Consider the following 19,369-nt stretch of genomic DNA (forward strand, 5'->3'; position numbering starts at 1 on the left):
GTCCTCTCGGGCCCTGAACGCTCTTCCTATGAGTGGTTCAACATGGTTGAAAGAGGGCCAGAGAGGCCTTCTAAAGAGGCCATCTTATCTGAATCTGAGGGCAGTACTGTCCAACTCTCACTTTAGCAGAGGAATCCTATATCACATGTAGAGCCTCTATAAAAATCTGCTTTGTCCCTCAACAGATGTCTACCAAGTGTGACTTCTGGGCTAGGCGCTGGGGGCTGCAAACATCAGAGAAGCCAATAAGCTCATTAGCACATCGTTTCTGACTGGAACGAATCAATGACGGCCAGCCTGACCAGAGTTCTGAGTGAGTTAATACTGGGAGCACGTCCTCAGGACTGGGTAGACAGGACAAGGCCTTGGGTGGGGGTGGCACTTAGGTGGAACCACTGTGACTCGGTTTCCCCATCTGTAAAATCAGGCAGTTGGATCGTTTAGATTTTCCATCTGGGACCATGTTGGAAATACCAGTCTCAATACTTTGGCAAGTACCTTTCCTTCCTGTGCCTCAGTCTTCCCATCTGTACCATGAAGCAGAGGGGAGGCCAGCGAGCTTTCTAAGCCCTGTCCCTACCACCAGCTCGACTCAGAGGAGTCCCACGGCTTGCTATGGACTGTGTGCCCGGTGTGCTGAGAATCTGAAAGCAATCAGTGTGGCTGGAACAGAGCAAGTGAGGACAAGGGCAGTGGGGGTACAGATCTTGAAGGGCTGGGCCAGGTCAGAGTGGACAGACTCTGGCTGAAGCCAAGTGTGGCAGGCAGAATGATGGCTCCCAAAGTTGCCAATGTCCTAATCCCCCAAATCTCTGATTATGTTACTTGACATGTCAAAAGGGTCTTTGCAGATATGATTAAGGATCTTGAGATGGGGAGATTATCCTGAATTATCTGGAGGGGTACAATCTAATACATGGGTCTTTTTAAGAGGGAGGCGTGAAGATATGATGATAGAAGCAGAGGTCAGAGGGGTGTGGGAATCACAAGCCAGGGAATGTGGGCAGCTGTTAGAAGCCAGAAGAGGCAAGGAATCAGATTCTCCTCTAGAGCGTCCAGAAGGAATGCAGTCCTGGGACCCATTTTAGACTTACGACCTCTAGAGCTGTAAAATACTAAATTTGCGTAGTTTAAAGCCACTAAGTTTTGGAAATTTGCTACAACAGCCATAGGAAACAAATATACCAAATGGGTTCTGGTGTCTGAGACTCCCTCTCACCCCTTAAGAGCAGCTCTTAAGGCAAATTCCAAATCCCACCAAACACTGCGTCAAAAACACTGGCCTCGGTGAAACCCACATCATAGAGGTGGGGAAATGGAGGTCTGGAAGGCCCAGTATGGTCTAGTTTTTGCCGGTTTCTCCAGCCTCATCCCCATTCCCTGCTCCCTTTGCCAACCAAACTCATTACCTTACTGGATTTTCTACCTAGTTCTCATCACTGAAACTCTCACATATCCCTTGCTTGCTAGTTTACTGTTGCCCCTGGGTCTGTCCTGTCCAATATGGTAGCCACTAGCCACATAGGCTACAGAGCACTTGAAATACAGCTAGGGCAACCAAGGAGCTGCCTTTTTAATTTTAATTAACTTAAATTTAAACATCACATATGGCAAGTGGCTACCATATTGGATAGTACAGTTCTAGAACTTCAAACATAACTCCAGGAAGAAGCCTCCTCCAGCTCCCCCTCCTAAAGGTGGGGTCCAAGATACTCTCTTCTAATACCTCGTCCACATTTTTTAGTTGGAAACTTAATTCACTTATTTTCTGATTTTTTATATTCTAATAAATATAAAAGACTATACATTTCCCCCTGAGTACCTATTTGGCTACATCTCATAGATTTTATTTCCCCACAGGTTTTTTCCTCCTCTTTTTAAAAAAATTGAGATGAAAAGCATGTAACACAGCAGAGCCATTTTGAAGTGCATAGTTCAGTGACATTCAGGACATTCACGATCCTGTGTAAACACTACCTCCATCTAGTTCCAAAACATTTTCTTAACCCCAAAGAAACCCCAGTACACAATGAGCTATCACTCCCTGTTCCATCCTTCTCCTGGCCCCTGGCAACCACCAATCTGCTTTCTGTCTCTGGATTTACCTATTTCCCATGTGTTTTATTTTAATTGTGGTAAAATATACATAACATAAAAATTTGCCACTTCGGCCATTTTTAAGGGTACAGTTCATTGACATTAATTACATTCACAATGTTGTGCAACTACCATCGTTATCTATGTCCCGAACTCTTCATCACCCTGAACAGAAACTATATAACCATTAAATGCATTGACTTCTTATTCTCTCCTCTCCTCCAGCCCCTGGTAATTTCTGATTACCACTTTCTGTCTCTATGAATTTGCCTATTCTAGATATTTCATATAAATGGAATCGTACAACATTTGTCCTTCTCTATCTGGCTTTTTTCATTTAGCATAATGTTTTCAAGGTTCATCCGGATTGTGACATGTACCAGAAGTTCATCCCTTTTTATGGCTGGATCATATTCCATTGTATGTAGAGACCACAGTTTGTCCATTCATTTGTTGATGGGCATTTCGGTTGTTGCCACATTTGGCTATTGTGAATAATGTTGCAATCAAGAAACACTGGCACACTAGTATCTGTTTGACTCCCTGCTTTCAATTCTCTTGGGTACATACCTAAGAATGTAACTGCTGGGTCATATGGTAATTCTGTCTAACTTTTTGAGGAACCACCAAACTGTTTCCCACCATCTTATATTTCACCTGCAATGTATGGGGCCCAATTTCTCTAACTCTTCATCAACAGTTATCGTTTTGCGTTTTTTTGGTTTTTTAAAATTATACCCATGTTAGTAGGTATGAACTGGGATCTCATTGTGGTCTTGATTTGCATTTCCCTGATGACTAACGATGTTGAGCATTTTTTTATGTGCTTATTGGCAATTTGCGTATCTTCTTTGGAGAAATGTCTATTTAAGACTTTCACTCATTTTAAAATTGGGTGATTTGTCATTTTTTGTGGTTGAGTTGTAGGAGTTCCTTTTTTTTTTTAAGACTTTATTTGAGAGAGAGAGTGAGTGAGAGAGCACAAGGAGGGGGAGCAGCAAAAGGAGAGGGAGAAGCAGGCTCCCTTCTGAGGACCCTGGGATCATGACCTGAGCCGAAGGCAGACACTTAACTGACTGAGCCACCCAGGTGTGCCAGGAGTTCTTTATATATTCTGGCCCTTATAATACAATTTACAATCGTTTTCTCCCATTCTGTCCCTATAGGTTTTAAACAGGTAGTGTTTTTCAACTTTTCCTGGACTGGCCACTTACTCTTTCTTTCCTTATTAGCACCGATGGCCTCCCTGCCCCCCACAGAGAGCCGAGTCCGTGTTCCCATAACCTCCTTGTGGGCAAGAGCTGGTTCTGCTCATCTGGGGGCCAGAGGAATGAGAAAGGATCTGGAGATGAACGTGTGGTGGACGCTGTGATGGCCGCTCAGGTCCCCCTTCAGGATTGAGGCACTCGTGTCTCCAGCTGCCGAACACGGGCTGCTTACAGTTCACTCTGGGTAACCACCAGCACTGGCTCTCAGCCAAAGGGAGATGCCTCACCCACAGTTGCACTCCTTCTCGGAGCAGCCAGGAACTGGCTGATGTGTGGGCACCAAAGCTTGGCCCCCTTGCCCAATTCAGAGCAGCCCTAACGGGCCATCCCAGCCCCAAAGCTGCCCGTGGGATCAGCAGAGCCTTTGCTGTAACTGCATCTCTATCCAGCTCCTCCCTCTGCGCGTTCCTGCACCCCTCACCTGTCACAGGTATTCCCAGGAGACTTCCCATGCAAACCTCAGCGTCTGTTTCCTGGGGAACGTGGCCCTAAGACAGGACGTAACTGGATTCTACTTCTTTCCCTCCTTACCGAGGGACATTCAGCAATGTAATCACTCCTCTTAGGCCTCAGTTTCCTCTTCTATAACATGGGGATGAGGATCCTTTCTTTTCAAGATTATGATGAGGATTAATTGTGATGTCCTATGGAAAACATCTGGCACTTACGGCTCAATAAACATCAGTCGTGCTCCCCTCCTCACCTCGCGGTGCTTTCCTGGGGACAGGCCAGTGCTTCTGGGCTAGAGATGCTGCAGAGCGCCGTGCAAAGGGCATGCAGCTGCACCTGGGTTAGCTCCTGGCTCTGCTCTTGCTGCAATCTCGGACTAGTCACCCTGGGCCTCAGTTTCCACCTCTAGGTAGTGGGGGTTTGAGCGAGGGTTATGTGGGCATCTGGTCACACTGATTCCCTCTGAACACTCTTGGTCAGAGATCCTGGGACACTGGGTGCCAGCCCCTCAGCCACCCAACCTCTGTGAGCCTCACCCCAAGGAGCCTCACCTTGGGGAGGTCTTAAAATAGGCAGGGCTGGGCCTTGCAGGGGAAGCAGCTGGCTGCCTTGCGCTGCCTTTGTCTCTGAGCTATACTTAGGCCCATCCGGGTGCCCATAATTATCTCTCATTAATATAAGCCTCATTGCCCTCACGGAAACATGGAGGAAGTAGCGGAGCTGCTGCCTCCCTGGGAACCCTCCCTGCTCTGTGGTGCAACTGTGGCTGCTGTCACTACTCTCATCTGCACGGAGTGGGGCCTCCCTGCCCTGCCCTTGCTCATTCTGGAGCCAGAGCTGGCCTGTGAGCTAATTAGGGACAAGGCCAGGAACGGAGCCCAGCATGGCTCTTCCTGATGCAAAACTCACCTGACTGCATCATTCCCCTAATCTATAACCTTCTGTGGATCCTCTTCCTTCCTCAGTTCAAACTCCTTGGTGAGGCAGTCAAGACCCTTGCTGATGTAACCACAAAACCCTTTTCTGACATTAATAAACGCACTTCCCCTCTTAACAGCTGCTCCCTTTAACCACTCCAGATCCCTTAGTATTTCTTGCTTCTATCTTCTGTATTTGGTGGTACCAGAACACCTGGTTTTGTCTAAGATTATGTTAACAGAGATAGAGAGTCTAAATGAAGGGAGGGGATAGTCCTCTTCAGTGCTGAACCGTGTTAAGAGACAGAGAACTAGAGCAGGGCATGGGAGGGTGAGCCAAGTGATGGACGGCTGGAATGATGTGGGTGGAATGGCAGAACATTCTGGGGCTGTTCACAGCAGTCCATGGCAGACACAGCTACTGCCATAGGCCTCTGCAGGGCAGAAGTGTGGAAGGGGAAGAATGGGTTCTATGGAGCCTCCAGGGCCTTGCCGCTGCCTGGGGCAGGGGTGGAGGAAGAGGCAGGCTGCATTACGCCGTGACTTCATCTCTGGGTACCCCTCCCATTCTCCTCCTACACTCCTTGCCACACCTGCGCTCTCTCTTGCTGGTTCTCCTCCTCTGACCTCTAAGTGCTGGAGGAACTGGGTGCTCTTTGCTTCTCTTTACCCTCTCTCTCCTGCTGATCTCATCCAGACTCATGGCGTTAAACACCACCTATATCTGACAATCCTAAATTTACATCTTCCGTCCAATCTCTCTCAAACACCAGACGCCTATCTCTGTCTCCCTGACATCTCACCCTGGATGTCTGACAGGTCCAAAATCGAATGCCTGATCTCCCACCCACCCCAACCTGTTCCTCCCACCGTCTACCCCACTTCCGTTCATGACAACACCCCCCTCCTGCTCGCTCAGGTCAGAAGGCTCAGGATCATCCTTGACCCCTCTTTCTCTCAGCCCCATACCCCATCACATAGCAAATCCTTCAAAACAACTCCACCTTCAAGATATCCCAGAATCCCACCACTTCTCACCACCCCCACAGCCCTGCCTGGGCCCAGGCCCCCCTCGTCTCTCCCCCAGACAACAAGACTCCCATGGCCCTCAGACTCAAAGCCAATCTTCCTACTCATCTTGTTTCTTCTTGCTCTTCCAACTTCATTTCCTGCCTCTGCCCCCTTGGGCCTCCATTCTGTTCCTTGAACATGGGTCATTAACTCCCATCTTGGGGCTCTTGCCCTTCCCGTGGGTCTGACTGAAATGCTGTGCCCCCTCTGCCCACGTGACTACGCCTTCGCTTCACTCAGTCTCAGCACACAGGCCACCTCTGCAGACAGGCTGGCCCTGCCCCCCGTCAGGAGCCGAACCTCACCTGCCAGCCCCCTTCTGCACTGCCAGGAGTTAGGTCTGACAGAGCTTGGAACCACAGGGACAGGGTCTGTCTCTGTCACTGCTTGTGTCCCCAGCACCCAGCATGGGGGTGGGATGCAGGAGAGGCTCTTGCAGCTTTTGCTAAATCAAAGACCTGCAGAAGGTGCCTAGAAGTGATGAAGACAGTGAGACGCTACAGGATGGTGAGTTTTCCGTTCCGGCTAGTCATACTGATCATTTATTGAGTGCTTTCTGTATACTAGGTGCTTCCCATATGTGAACTCATTTAATCCTCACTGCAGCTCTTTCTAGTGGGGATGAGGAGTCCCCTGTGGCAGTCAGGCTCCAAATGCACCCTAGTGGTCCCCATCTCCTGGTATTCATGTCCCTGGGTTTGCACCCCCGCCACTCCCCTGCCAAAACACGAGCCAGGGTTGACCATGTAACCCGTAGAATATTGTGGAAATGACCAAGTATGACTTCGGAGGTAGGTCAGAGCAGACACTGCGGCTTCTGCCTGGCTCTCTTGGATCTCCAGCCCTGGGGAAGTCAGCCGCCATGTTGTGAGGACAACCAAGCAGCCGTCGGGTTGGGCTGACCGAGAGGTGCACATGGGGAGGAAAGAGGTCTGTGACAGCCAGCGCTAACTTCAGAGCCGTGTGATGAGCCACCCTGCAAACGGATCCTAAGCCCCAGTTAAGACTTTGGCTGGCAGCAGCCCCTGCTGGCAACTTGACTGGAACGTCCTCGAGACCCTGGGCCAGAACCACCCATTAAGCTCCTCCTGGGTTCCTGACTCTCAGAAACTGTGTGAGATAATACACACTTCTTGGTGGGTTTTTTTTGTTTTTTTAAAAAGATTTTATTTATTTATTTGACAGAGAGAGAGACAGCCAGTGAGAGAGGGAACACAAGCAGGGGGAGTGGGAGAGGAAGAAGCAGGCTCCCAGCGGGGGAGCCTGATGTGGGGCTCGATCCCAGAGCACTGGGATCGCGCCCTGAGCCGAAGGCAGACACTTAACGACTGTGCCACCCAGGCGCCCCTACACACTTATTGTTTTAAGCCACTGCCAAGTTTCTGTATACATTTTTATGCAGAAATAGGCAATACACCCATGAGAAAAAGCACCTCAAATGGCAAACGGCAATTGCTCTAGGCCCCTCAGCTGGTGAGGGAGGGGTGCTGGTGTGAATCAATCTGACTCCTGGGGCCACATTCCGTGGCTTTGCCCACAAGGCTGAGGTTCCAGGATCCTTTTCATCTATGACAGCTCCGTTATCCTGATGAATTCAAGGTCCGAATTGCTTCCAGCCTAAGTCTGTGTCCATAGCAACTGTTTGAAAAGCGTAACATTCAATCGACTGGTTGTTTGGTCAACAAGATAGCCAGCAATGGCTCCAGCAGATACCCCGGATTGGGCTACTGGGAACATGGGGCTGACACTGTCCCGGCTGTCCCCAGAGCAGGGCCTCCTCCTCGGCTCGAAGCTGTATTCCTCCGCCGCCCATCCTGACAGTGAACTCTGAACACAGGGCACGGGATGGGGGTGCTGCAGCTCCTCTGGCATGAGGGGCACAGATTTGGGGCTGAGGGGTTCTGTGGGGACGGGGCTGCTCACCAGGCCTGAGACCACGCCCCATTGAAACCTGCCTAGGCTCAGCTGAGGCTCCAGAGGTCACAGACCAAGCCCCTGAGCCCTGCCCCCAGCACACATCTTTGCGCCCTAGATATGGGAAAGACAGAAGGAAATAGGCCTCAGAACAAAGGGACTATGGAGCCAGAACCATAGAGTCATCCTTTTAAAAACCCAAATAGAATCACTTCGCCCAGTTCCCTTAAATTCCTTCAAGGTCTCCCTTTACCCGCAGGCAAAACTCCAGCCTCCTCATCCTGACTCAGCCAAGCTGGCCTCATTTGTATTTCCTGCCACAGGGTCTTTACACATGCTGTTCCTTCTGCCTGACATTTTTCCTTTCAACTCCTCACATAATCTGGCTGCTCCCGGTGATTCGAGTTTCTGCTCCAATACTAACTCCAACGGGGCCTTCCCCGACCCCATATCTAAGACGGTTCCTCCCTCACACCCTACTTTCTCTCCTGATCCCCTTCTTGATTTCCTTCAAAGCACTTCTCAGGATCTCTAGTTACTTTGCACGGTTCCTTGTGCGCTTGATTAATATCCACCTCTTCATGCTCTGTGGGCTGAGATTGGGGGACACCATGCCTGTTTCATTTTCCATCGTATGGCTGGTACTCGGGATAGACTCAACCCCCAAGAGGTGCACAACAGCAGTTGCTAAATGAAGTAGTCAGAGCCTCAGAGGCAGAGGAGCCGGAGAGAACTGGAGCTGCCCAACGGAAGAGAAGGTTGTTGATTGCTGGGCTGCCCCATACTCCTTTCTTGCTTCTTCCTCATGTGTGGGTCCCAGATGGGCTGGTCTGGTGTTTCTGTTCCCCAGAACCTTCCTGAAAATGCTCTGTCCCTAGCCTCTTTCCCTGCTTAATACCCTGAAAGTTCAGAAGAGACATCCCTTCCTCCAAGAAGTCTTCCCTGATCTTGCAGATGGGGGTGGGGTCAGGGCTCCTCCGAGTTTCCCTCTGATGGGCGCTACCACCCTAAGGAATCACAGACAGTCCCAGGGGTCCCTGTGTACAGGAAGCAGGGCCCTGCACAGAGCTGAGTCTCATAAATGTTCATGCGTGAAGAGGATGACATTCCTTCTGGTTTGCCCACATTCTGCCTGTTGCCCTGAGTCCCTGATGGCTAGTGCCCTCTTTCATTCTCAAGTGTCATGATTTAGATGATGAATTATATGCTTACCCATGCAAGAAGGAACATGCGTCTGTGGCTGAGATGGACTAAATGAAGTCTGGTCTGAGATTCTTCTCTGGATTTCTAAGCCAAGACTCCCTCAATCCATGGGAATCAGGGTCGCCACTCCCACACCTATGAAAAACCTGACTGGGGGGAGGAGAGGGAGACGATCACAACCGCCTTCCTCCCCTCCACCTCCACACGTCACATGGGGGCCACCACCCTAAGCTCCAGCCACTCCCTGCAGCGGCCGCAGGGAAGGCGGGGGACAGACCTGCCCCGGCAGGCAGTGCAGTATGGAGGCTACAGAACCAGCCTCCTCAAGTGTGAATCCTGCTGCTGTGTGATCTTGAGCCAGTTACTGAACCTCCCTGAGTCCAGCGTCCTCCAAGGGCTATTAGCAGAGATAAACGTGCTAATGTAGACAGATGGCTAGGCACAGGACCTGTCACACAATGAGTGTCCTACAAGTGTTTTCTGTTGCTATCCTCAACAGGACCGACCACAGGCAACAGGGCTGGGCACCATCTTTGTTTAGCCACTTGGAAGTTCAGAGAGGGGATGGAGCTTGGCCTGGATCACACAGCATGTTGGTAGCAACTGGGATTTGAACCCAGGCCTCTGGACTCCTAGGTCAGTGTTCTCTGGAGGTCTCAAACCAACAAAGGATGGGAGTGTTCTGGGCTGTGTACACTTTCTAAGTGGCCCTCTCTCCTCCTCACATCCCCAGAACCTAACTGTCTAGACCTGCTTAGATACTTAATTAAACTTATATACAATTACATGAAAATTAAAATTTAGCTTCTCAGTGTCATTAGCCACATTTCCACTGTTCAATGGCCACATCTGGCCAGGGGCTACCACATACAGAGACCTAAATAGACCATGTCCATCAGCACAGACAGTACTATGGGACATAACTTAATCATGGCTTTTGGCTTTTGGGACAGCAATGGGATCTTACATTCTGCAGTCCCCAGAGAGCCTCTCTAAAGCCTACGAATTGGGCAATGTTCAGCACCAAACCTGTAGTATTTTATCCACACTTCTCATGCTGTGCTTTGCTGACTAGGCTCCAGCAGGGAGCTGGGACTCGTCCAAGGTCACGCAGCAGGTGGAGGCTGTGAGGGGCTCAGGTCTCCTGACTCTGTTCCTTCTGTGCCCTAGTACCCCGCTGCTCAGGCCAGACAGTCAGCAGTCAGGCCACGCTTGGCAGTGATGCTGGTCAACAGAAATGACTTTTTACTGGTGAACAAAAGCAAAAGTATTGCCCTGGGATGATGATGGGGGACAGCTGGCCACAGCCTCAAAGTGGGGTGCCCATCAGCCCCATGGAGGGTTCCCCAGGTCACACTGGATGACTATAGGGCTGGGAAGGGGGCAGAGGCTGGGCTCATCTTCTCCCCTTCCCATTCTAGCAAGTTCTGGGACGACCTCAATAGTCACCTTAGCTGCCATTTCAGAGCAATATTTGCTGTGCTCATGAGGGCTGGGGCCTTAGCTGACTCACTGTGTGGCCCCAGGCAGGTCACCTTCCCTACCTCAGATTTCTCATTTGGAAAATGGAGATGATTATCCCAATGGTGTGGGGTCCTTGTGAGGGGCCGAACGGGACTAGCTGAATGGGAGAGAGTTTGTCCGCCAGGAGGTGCTAGGGGAGGACGAGAGCAGGTGTTGGACGTCATCTGACTCGGGTGTGAATCCAGCACCACCTCTTCCCAGGGGCGTGACCTCATGCCGTTCAGCTGGCCTCTCTTAGCCTCAGTTGGAGGAGGGGGACTGCGGGGTGACTTCAGTGGGTACATGGTCATTGTGAGAGGTGACGAAAGAGTTCTGGAAACAGGCAGTGGTGATAGCTGACGATGTAGGGATGTATTTAATGCCACTGCACTGTATACTTTTAAATGGCTGAAACGGCAAATCTGGTTAAAATGTGTGTACCCCACCACAATTTAAGGAATTAAGAAACTTCACTTGTAGGATACTTATGAGATTCGGCAAGAGTGTGTCTGCGGAGCACCCAGGAAAATTTCTGGTCGGTGCTCGATAAAGAGGAGCTGTGGTCATTACATGAGCCTTTCAAGACCTTTCTGAAGCTTATTGGTCAAGTGCTTCCTATGTATACATAAAAACTTTATATGAATCGTCTCGTTGAATCCTAAATCAGCCCTGTGAAATGCATCCTGCCATTGGCCCCATTTTACAGAGGGAGAGTTGAGGCACGGAAGGAAGTGACTCGCCCAAGGTCACACGGGTAGGATTTGAAGCCAGGCAGTTTGGCTCCAGAGCCTGTGCCTCCAGTCACCTCCCTGAGCTACCTCTCAGCTTTCAGTAACAACATTCCATCTGCTACCAGGTCACGGAGCCCTGGGCTTGGGTCAGGGACACAACCTCTAATCGCCTGCTCACCACCACTTCCCAGGAGAGGACTATTAGGGGAAGGCTGTCCAGGGGACACATTGCCCTACTCTCTGGCCTCAGAACTCTGAATGTGGGGCAGGCGGGCTCTGGAGGTCACCTGCCTCAGCCTGTTTCATTCTGGCCCTCACTGAGGGACCATCCTGGAAGGTCGTGTTGGCAAACAGCAGAACAAAATGGTCAGAATGTTGCAATTGCCAGCACATTTAATTCAATTCCTCCAACATTTATGGGGCCTGCTTTGTGACTCAGATGGTTCCAGCCCTTAAAGATCATGCGGCCAAGTGCAGGAGGCAGAAATACACATGGCAATTAGACAATACATAAAAATAAATTCCAGGAAACGTCGAAACCAGGGTGAGCAGGCCAGTGAAAAGAAGAATCAATACTCGCTGGGGCACCAGGAAGGCTCCCTAGAGGAGGTGGCATTTCAGCCAGGTCTCTGAAGACAAGCAAGATTTCAGCAGATAAAGGTGTAGGGAAGAGCATTTCATAAAAGGGAAAAGCATAGGCAAATCATAGTCAGAGGTGAGAGATGAAGGCAGTGCTGGAAACAGTAAGTTGTGTGGCAAGGGTGGGCTTGGAGTGGGGGGAGGCAGACGTGGGGGCTCAGATCATAGAGGGCTTTGGTGAACTCCAGGGACTCTAGATTTAAACTTAGGCCACCTGCCATCTAAATAGAGCAGGGCCGGCTCAGGGGCACTGGCACCAGCAATCCCACTTCCAGGAATCATTCAGCAGCCTTGCCTTATGCACATGGGAAATGGAGGTGCAAAGGATTCTTCTTGAAAGAGGATTTTTTTGCAACCTTGAAAGAAAAATAATCTGTACTAGCAAAAGCCTGAAAACACCCCAAGTGCCCATGAGACTAGATAAGCAAACTGTGATCCAGGGCACTGTGCAATACTACGCAGCTGTAAAAAAGGAAAAAAGTACTTGCTCTAAGTACTGATGAACAGCTCTCTGAAACACACTGCTAAGTAAAAACAACAGGGGGCAGAGCAGGGGTTATGGTATCTGTCTTAGTTTGCGTTCTCTCAGAAGCAGACTCAGAGCCAAGGATTTGAGTCCTTTGGGAGGTGATTCTAGGAAACACATGGAGGGAGCGGGAAGGAAGACAAAACGATAAAGGTTGCATCGCGGAACTACAGGCAAGTGAGCGATCGCGGAACTACAGGCAAGTGAGCGCAGTTGCACGGGGGACGCGGTGCGACAGGAGAACACACAGCTTAGTGTCCCTGCTGAGGGTCGAAGGAGCTGGGGTGTGTATTCCCCACGTCCTCCTGCACCAGCTGAGGGCGCCCCGGGGGCACTAACTCCCTGGCACTTCCGCCCTCCCCATTCAGCCAGAAAGAAAGCGGTCAGCTGGAGAGCTATAGGTGTTTCCAGAAGCCAGCAGTCGGCAGGAACCAACCAGACAGTGAGGGGAGGCAGTAGGGGCGCCCCGCCCCCGGGTCTGCTATGGAATGGTACTGTTTATCTGGTACCAATCTGCTTCTCTGTGGAAGGGTACCCAGAAAGCCAGAAACAGGGTAAATGGAGGAAAGGATAGGAGAGGGATTTTTTACTGTTTTTTCAAAATTAAAAAAATAAGCCTTTTTATCTTTGAACAATTTTAGATTATTCCAGGTTGCAAAGAGTACAGAAAGTCCCCATGTAAACTTCACCCAGTTTCCCCTAATGTTAACATTTTATATAACAATGGTACATGTGTTAAAACCAAGAGATTAATGTTGGTACACTACTATTAACTAACCTCCAGACTTTATTTGGAATTCACCAAGTCCATTAACATCTTTTCTCTGTTTCAGGATCCAATCCAGGAAACCACATTGCACTGAGTCTTCAGAATTTTGATCCACATGGATATATTATCTATTCTATGAATTTATTAAAAAATAATAAACTGCAGGCAGAAGTCAACGAAGGCTTCTGAGCAGGCGTGACTGCACCCGAGGTCAACGGACAGAGCCTTAGCACTGGATGCCCGCGGAGAGGTCCGCCTGGGCGGTGCAAGGAGCACATGGGGGCTCGGCTCCCCAGGGTTGGCCGCTCCCTTTTCCCCAAAAGACAGCAGAAGAAGAAAGCTGTAGCAGAGGCTGTGGGAGTGCTGTCCGTATCCCCTGGGCACTCATCTCTACCTACCAAGGCTGCTTCCCACAAGCGCCTGTCACTCTGTCCAAAGGAGAGCTCAGCCCATGCATAAGGTGAACAGGAAGTATCAGGGAGCTGACGCCCCCAGAAGTAGCCTCAACCCATGACAGATGGGGAGCTGGTACATAAACACTTGGCCTCCCAGGGTTCCCAGCTGTACACAGCAGTACCTGTCTAGATAATCCTTTACTGGTTCCCTTTCTTTCCTTTCCCCACTCCCCAACAAGGCTTTCCTGGGATAACCCCCCCCCCAAATATCTCCCTGTAATCTTTGTCTCTGGGTCTCCAGGAAAACCCCAACCCCCCAGCCCGATCTCTAGGCTGTCTGAGCCCGGACCCCTGCCTCACCCCACCCCCACCCCCAGCAGCCTCGCACCTGGAAGCCACACACACAGGGCCCTTCAGGACCCCCTGAACACAACAGTTTCAGATGTCTATGACTTTCCACATGCCGTTCCCTCTGCCTGAAATGGCTGCCCTCCTTGGTTGCCCAGGAACTTGTGCTCACGCCAGCGGCCCATCCCGAACGCCATCTCCTCTGACCCTCAGGGGGCACATGGTGCTTTAGTCACCTCTCCAGCAAATCTGGAATCCTCTCTCCCACACCGTGTGAGCTCCTCCAGGGCAAAGATGCTCCTGAGTCTGATATACCTCACAGAGCCTGGTATACAGCAGGTGCTTAATAAAAGGCTGGTGAGCAAATGAATGAAGGAAAAAATGAATGAATGGAACAATGCAGGAAGACATGAACGACCATTTAGGGCCACATTTTAAAGGGGAATACCACTCGCTGAGGGCCTACTGCACTAGCCCCTGTAAGACCTGGTATCATGTGACCTCCCTACAACTCTGAAACTGAGATGTCATCCAGTCTGAAGGACAGGTGAGGAGACTGAGGCTCAGAGGTGAGGGAACTTGCCTGGTAAGTAGCAGAACTAGGGTTCAAACCCAGGTCTATCGGATTCCTGCAGGCTTTCCAAAGTCACCCGCACCTGTCTGCCTGCCCCCGCCCCTCTGCAAGCTGGAGCCCAGAGCCCTGGCTGGGGTCCTAACCTACAATATGAGCTCAGACTGGCCCCTGCTGGCCTCTGAGTCTCAGTTTCCCCACCTGCACCACGTGGGGTTGGCTGGAATAGGAAGTCTTCAAGGTCTCTTTCAGCTCACACAGTTTGGGATTCCAGGTCCCACCAGCTGATTGCCCTAGGTGAAGGGGACCCAGCCTTGTTCCCTTCTCTCTCGGGGATTGGAAGGGGGGGTCAGGCACAGTACTTGACAATTTCAAAGCTGTGTTCAAGGTCGAGAACCATCCGTGGTATCTAAACATCCTACTATGAGCCATGCTCCCCCTTTAAAGAGGGAGTCAGGGGCACCTGGGTGGCTCAGTCAGATAAGCTGCCAACTCTTGATTTTGGCTCAGGTCATGATCTTAGAGTCGTGAGATCGAGCCCTGTATCAGGCTCTCTGATCCGCAGGGAGTCGGCTTGGGATTCTTTTCCTCTGTCCCTCCCCTACTCTCCCTCTCTTAAATAAAATAAATAAATCTTAAAAAAAAAAAAAAAGAGGGAGGGGCACCCGGGTGGCTCAGTGGTTAAGCAGCTGCCTTCGGCTCAGGTCATGATCCCAGGGTCCTGGGATCAAGCCCCACATCAGGCTCCCTGCTCAGTGGGGAGTCTGCTTCTCTCTCTCTCTGCACCCCCTCCTTGTGCAGGCTCACTCTCTCTCAAATAAATAAAATCTTTTTTTTTTTAAAAAGAGGGAGTTAATGAAGTTTTTTCTTCACTGCAGTTCTTCTTTACTGAAGACCCCCTCCCCCAAGCCCCTCCCACAGGTGCCCTGTCACCCCTTCCCAGCCCCGAGACCAAGACGTGCGGGGCATCTGTGCCTTGCAGAGTAGAGGTGACCCATCTGACATGACCTCAAGGGTGAACACTTCACCCCACCTAAGCCCCCACCAAGGTGAGGGGCTGAAAGGCGCAACAAAGGGCAGTGCTCCGCACTGTGTGGCCCTGGCTCCCAATGGCAGCCTTCGGGAACTGGGCCGTCTGAACCAGCAGCCCCAGCTTCCTCACGGGCGCCAAAAAATTTGCCTTGAGGAAGCATCACTGGGCCCAACGAGCTGTTCTTACCTTGGACCCTTCTCTCGGGGACCAGCCTGGCACCGTTTCTGGGGCCCATTTGGGTCTTGATGTTCCAATATCAGTGTGCTAACTTGGGAGTACCCTCACTCCGCCTCTCCCCCACATTTAACAAGTCACCAGGCAGTCCTGGGGGGCAGCATCCAACACCCTAATCCAGCCCTTGCCTCCCACCCCATGTCGTCTGCATGACTGGCTCCCCATCCGCTCGGATCCAACGGGTCCCCAGCACCCTGCAGCCTCTCTGGCCCATCCGCCATCATTAAAATAGCACAAGCCCAGGATGTGTTAAAAAAAAAATAGCAAGTCTCCCTCCCACCTGGGCCCCCCAGGGAATTTCTCATGTGGTCTTCCAGAAACGGCCCATGCCTCCCTCGCATGTGTATACAATACTTAGAATAACTAACACTCACGCAGCCTCACTATGTGTCAGACTCTGTTCCGAGCCCTCAAAGCACAAACATTAACTCACTTCCAGCTCCGGCAGTCCCATGACGTAGTTAACTACCATCGGCTTAGCCATTTCACCCGTGAGGAGATGAAAGCACCTTCGAAAAGCAAATTGCTCCGCAAATTGCTCCGGTGGCAGAGCTGGGTTTTGAACCGAAGTCCAGAGTCCATGCTCTTAACCACTCTACACATCCTCCTGACTCCAATCCCATCCTCCTTTACTGAGGACCCTTCTTTGGCTGCCCTGCTCCCCCCAACCTTTGCAATCCGGCCTCTGCCCACTTCTGCGGCAGCATCCGCTCTTCCCAGGCCATGCTCCCTCCAGGCCACTGTTTGTGCTGTTCCCTCCACCCTGAATGCCCTTCTCCTCCCTGGGGTCTGGAGCAAGGCCTGGCTCGCACATACCACCTCCTTCAGAGGCGCTCCCTGACCTGCTCACCGACGACCCCTCTTGCCAGTGACTCTGATGGCTGTCTCTCCCTCCAGGGAGCTCCCACGCCTCGCAAAGGCGGCCAGCACATCTCTCTCACTGCGTCGGAATGAGCTGTCAGCGTCCCCCCTGGACGGGGGGCTCCCCACAAGCTGGGATGGCAGCTTACTCATTTTCATATTTGCTTCATTCATTCTTTCATTCAACAAATATTTGTAAACACCTCCCATGAGCTAGGCCAGTGTTCAGCAGCAGAGCCGTGCTGTGGGGGAGACCAACATTACACACAGAAACGCCATCTCTACACGCCCATCCCTCTGCTCCCCTCACTCCACTCCACTCCCTCACCCACTGTTTCTCTAGAGAAGCTTTCAGAAAAAGCTCTCTGGAAGGGGAGATGGACGAAACAGAATCCCATCTTTTCAGGAGTGCCGAGACATATCAATTGCAGCCTACCTGCCCTGAGACACGCCTTTGCCACATCAGCGGCGGCCCGGTGGCTGGAGATGGGGCCTTCCGGGGGAACATTCTGCAGCCTAGCTTGATGCCCCTTGAGGACTCTGGGGTGACCACAGGCCTCGCTGTCCCCTCTTGCATGTCCAGCTCCTGAGTTCTACCACTTGGGGCTACTGACCCTGGGTTCACTCTACACAGACCTGCAGGAATTCCCATGAATCATCAAATCCAACCCCCATTATGCATATGGGGAAATGGAGGCTTGGAGGGGACACCTGACGCTGAACACTACCATTAAGGTTTCATAGTCCAATCTTGTGATAGCACCCCAGATGGCCCTCAAAGAGTTTCATCTCCTGGTACTGATACCCTCAAAGTTAGTCCCCTCCCACACTGATGGGGGCTGAACTGTGTGATCAGTAGGACACTGTGGAAATGACAGTATGTGACTTCCAGAGCTAGGTTATAAAAGACACTGCCATTTCCACTTTTCTCTCTTGGATCCCTTGCTCTGGGGGAGGCCAGCCACCATGTTGTAAAAGTACTCAAGCAGCCCGATGGACCGAACCATGTGGCAAGGAGCTGAGGCCTCCTCCCCGCGCCTACTCCATGAGTGAGCTGCAAATCCTCCAGCCCCAGGCAAGCCTTCAGACGACTGCAGCCCTAGCTGACATCTGGACTGCAACCTCATGAGAGATGCCTGAGCCCCAACCACACAACTAAGCTAGTCCCACATTCCTCACCCACAGAAACCATGAATAATAACAAATGTTTATTGCTGGTTTAGGATGCTATGTTTTAGGGTACTTTGTCATGCAGCAATAGATAACCAATACAAGTCTCCTTTGGAAACATGTTAACTGTTGCTTGCATGCTTCCAGGGGTGGGCAGCTCACTACTTAACAAACCTATCTTCTCCATCACTTAAGAGTTCAGACTATCTGTCTCTCTGCGGTTTCCTCCTTGGCCACAGCTTTGCCCCCTGGGATTATAGAATACACAGGGATGGCATCCCCTCTGGCCTCCTTTCCTGCCAGCTATATAGCCCTGGGCACAGCCACCCCACTTTCTGGCCTCTTTTCTCAGAAGAGGAGGTTCCAGCTTCCTTCCCACTTTGCTCTCTCTTCAAGCTGTGGGCCAGATTATCGCAGACCTGAGTGGCCAAGAGGAAGTAATACTCCCACAGAACCTGGCAGACCCAGGTTTGAATCCCAGCTCCTTCATCTGTGTGACCTTGAGTAAGTTGCCTCCCCTCTCTGAGCCACTATAACATCTGGGTAGAAACAGAGGGACACTGGGAGGAATAAATGGGTTAATGTAATGATGGTGACAACACAATAGCAGCAACTATTTTGTTCACTTGGCACGGATAATCCACCAGACATTTGATGTACATTAGCTCATTTACCAGTCCCTCTGGCGAAGTCAGACTGTGCGTCCTGAGCAAACAGCCCAGAGAAGTGAGGGGACCTGCACAGCTGGAAGGTGGTAGAGCTGAGATCCGAAACCCAAACAACTGTGCCCCGGTCGAGAGATACCCCAGGGAAGGGGCAGTTCCTTTGTTAGCCTGTCCTCATAGGCAGAGCTCCAGCAGGGAACCGGGACTCAGTGCCCTCCCCCGGGGTGACACCTGTCTTCCTGGCCCTGCTCACCGGCAGTTGTGAAGGTTTCACAGTTCATCTGTTGAACAGAAACGTAGTGTGAACCCGACAACCTGCTCAGGCTTGCCGTCACCTCTAGCTTCCTCCCCGGCTCTCCCCCGGGTGCTCACTCGCCTCCAGCCACACTGGTCTTCCTGTTCCTCAAATTCCCCAAGTCCTGTCCCACCTCAGAGCCTTTGCACTCGCTGAGCCCTCCGTTGGGAATACTTTCCCCACTTCAGATCTAGGCTTCTGGGAGGCCTGCCCTGATGCTTCAGAAAAACAGGCGCTCCCTCTTTTTCTCCCACACGGCAGTCTGTGTCCTTTGCAAAACTCATCTCTGTCAAAAGGGGTCTTTGCTTTCTGCCCCTTCCTCTCAGATCATGAGCCCTGCAAAGGTGGGGACTGGCCTGTCCAGAGTTGCACCAGTGGCTCTTGGTCAGATGAATGAACATTAGCTTCCGGGGTGCCCAGCACCATGTTCACCACTGGGGGGAAGGAGAAGGGCAGGATGGGGGTTGTTGCAAGCCCATTCTGCAAGCGAGGCCGTGCGGCTCTCAGGAAGGAAGAGCGACCTGCCTGAGGTCACATGGGGGCTAAAGCAGCAGCAGTCTCTGTGCTCAGAACCCCTCCTCGGCTAGGATTGTCTGGACTGGCCAGGGAGGTGGCTGGATGCTGCTTGATACCCTGCCTGGCACTGCTTGGAACGGAATAAAATATTTATCTGTGGCTGGAGGTTTGCAGAGGACATTTGAGATGGATC

Source organism: Ursus arctos, unplaced genomic scaffold, assembly GCF_023065955.2.
Source record: "Ursus arctos isolate Adak ecotype North America unplaced genomic scaffold, UrsArc2.0 scaffold_16, whole genome shotgun sequence".
NCBI lineage: Eukaryota > Metazoa > Chordata > Mammalia > Carnivora > Ursidae > Ursus > Ursus arctos.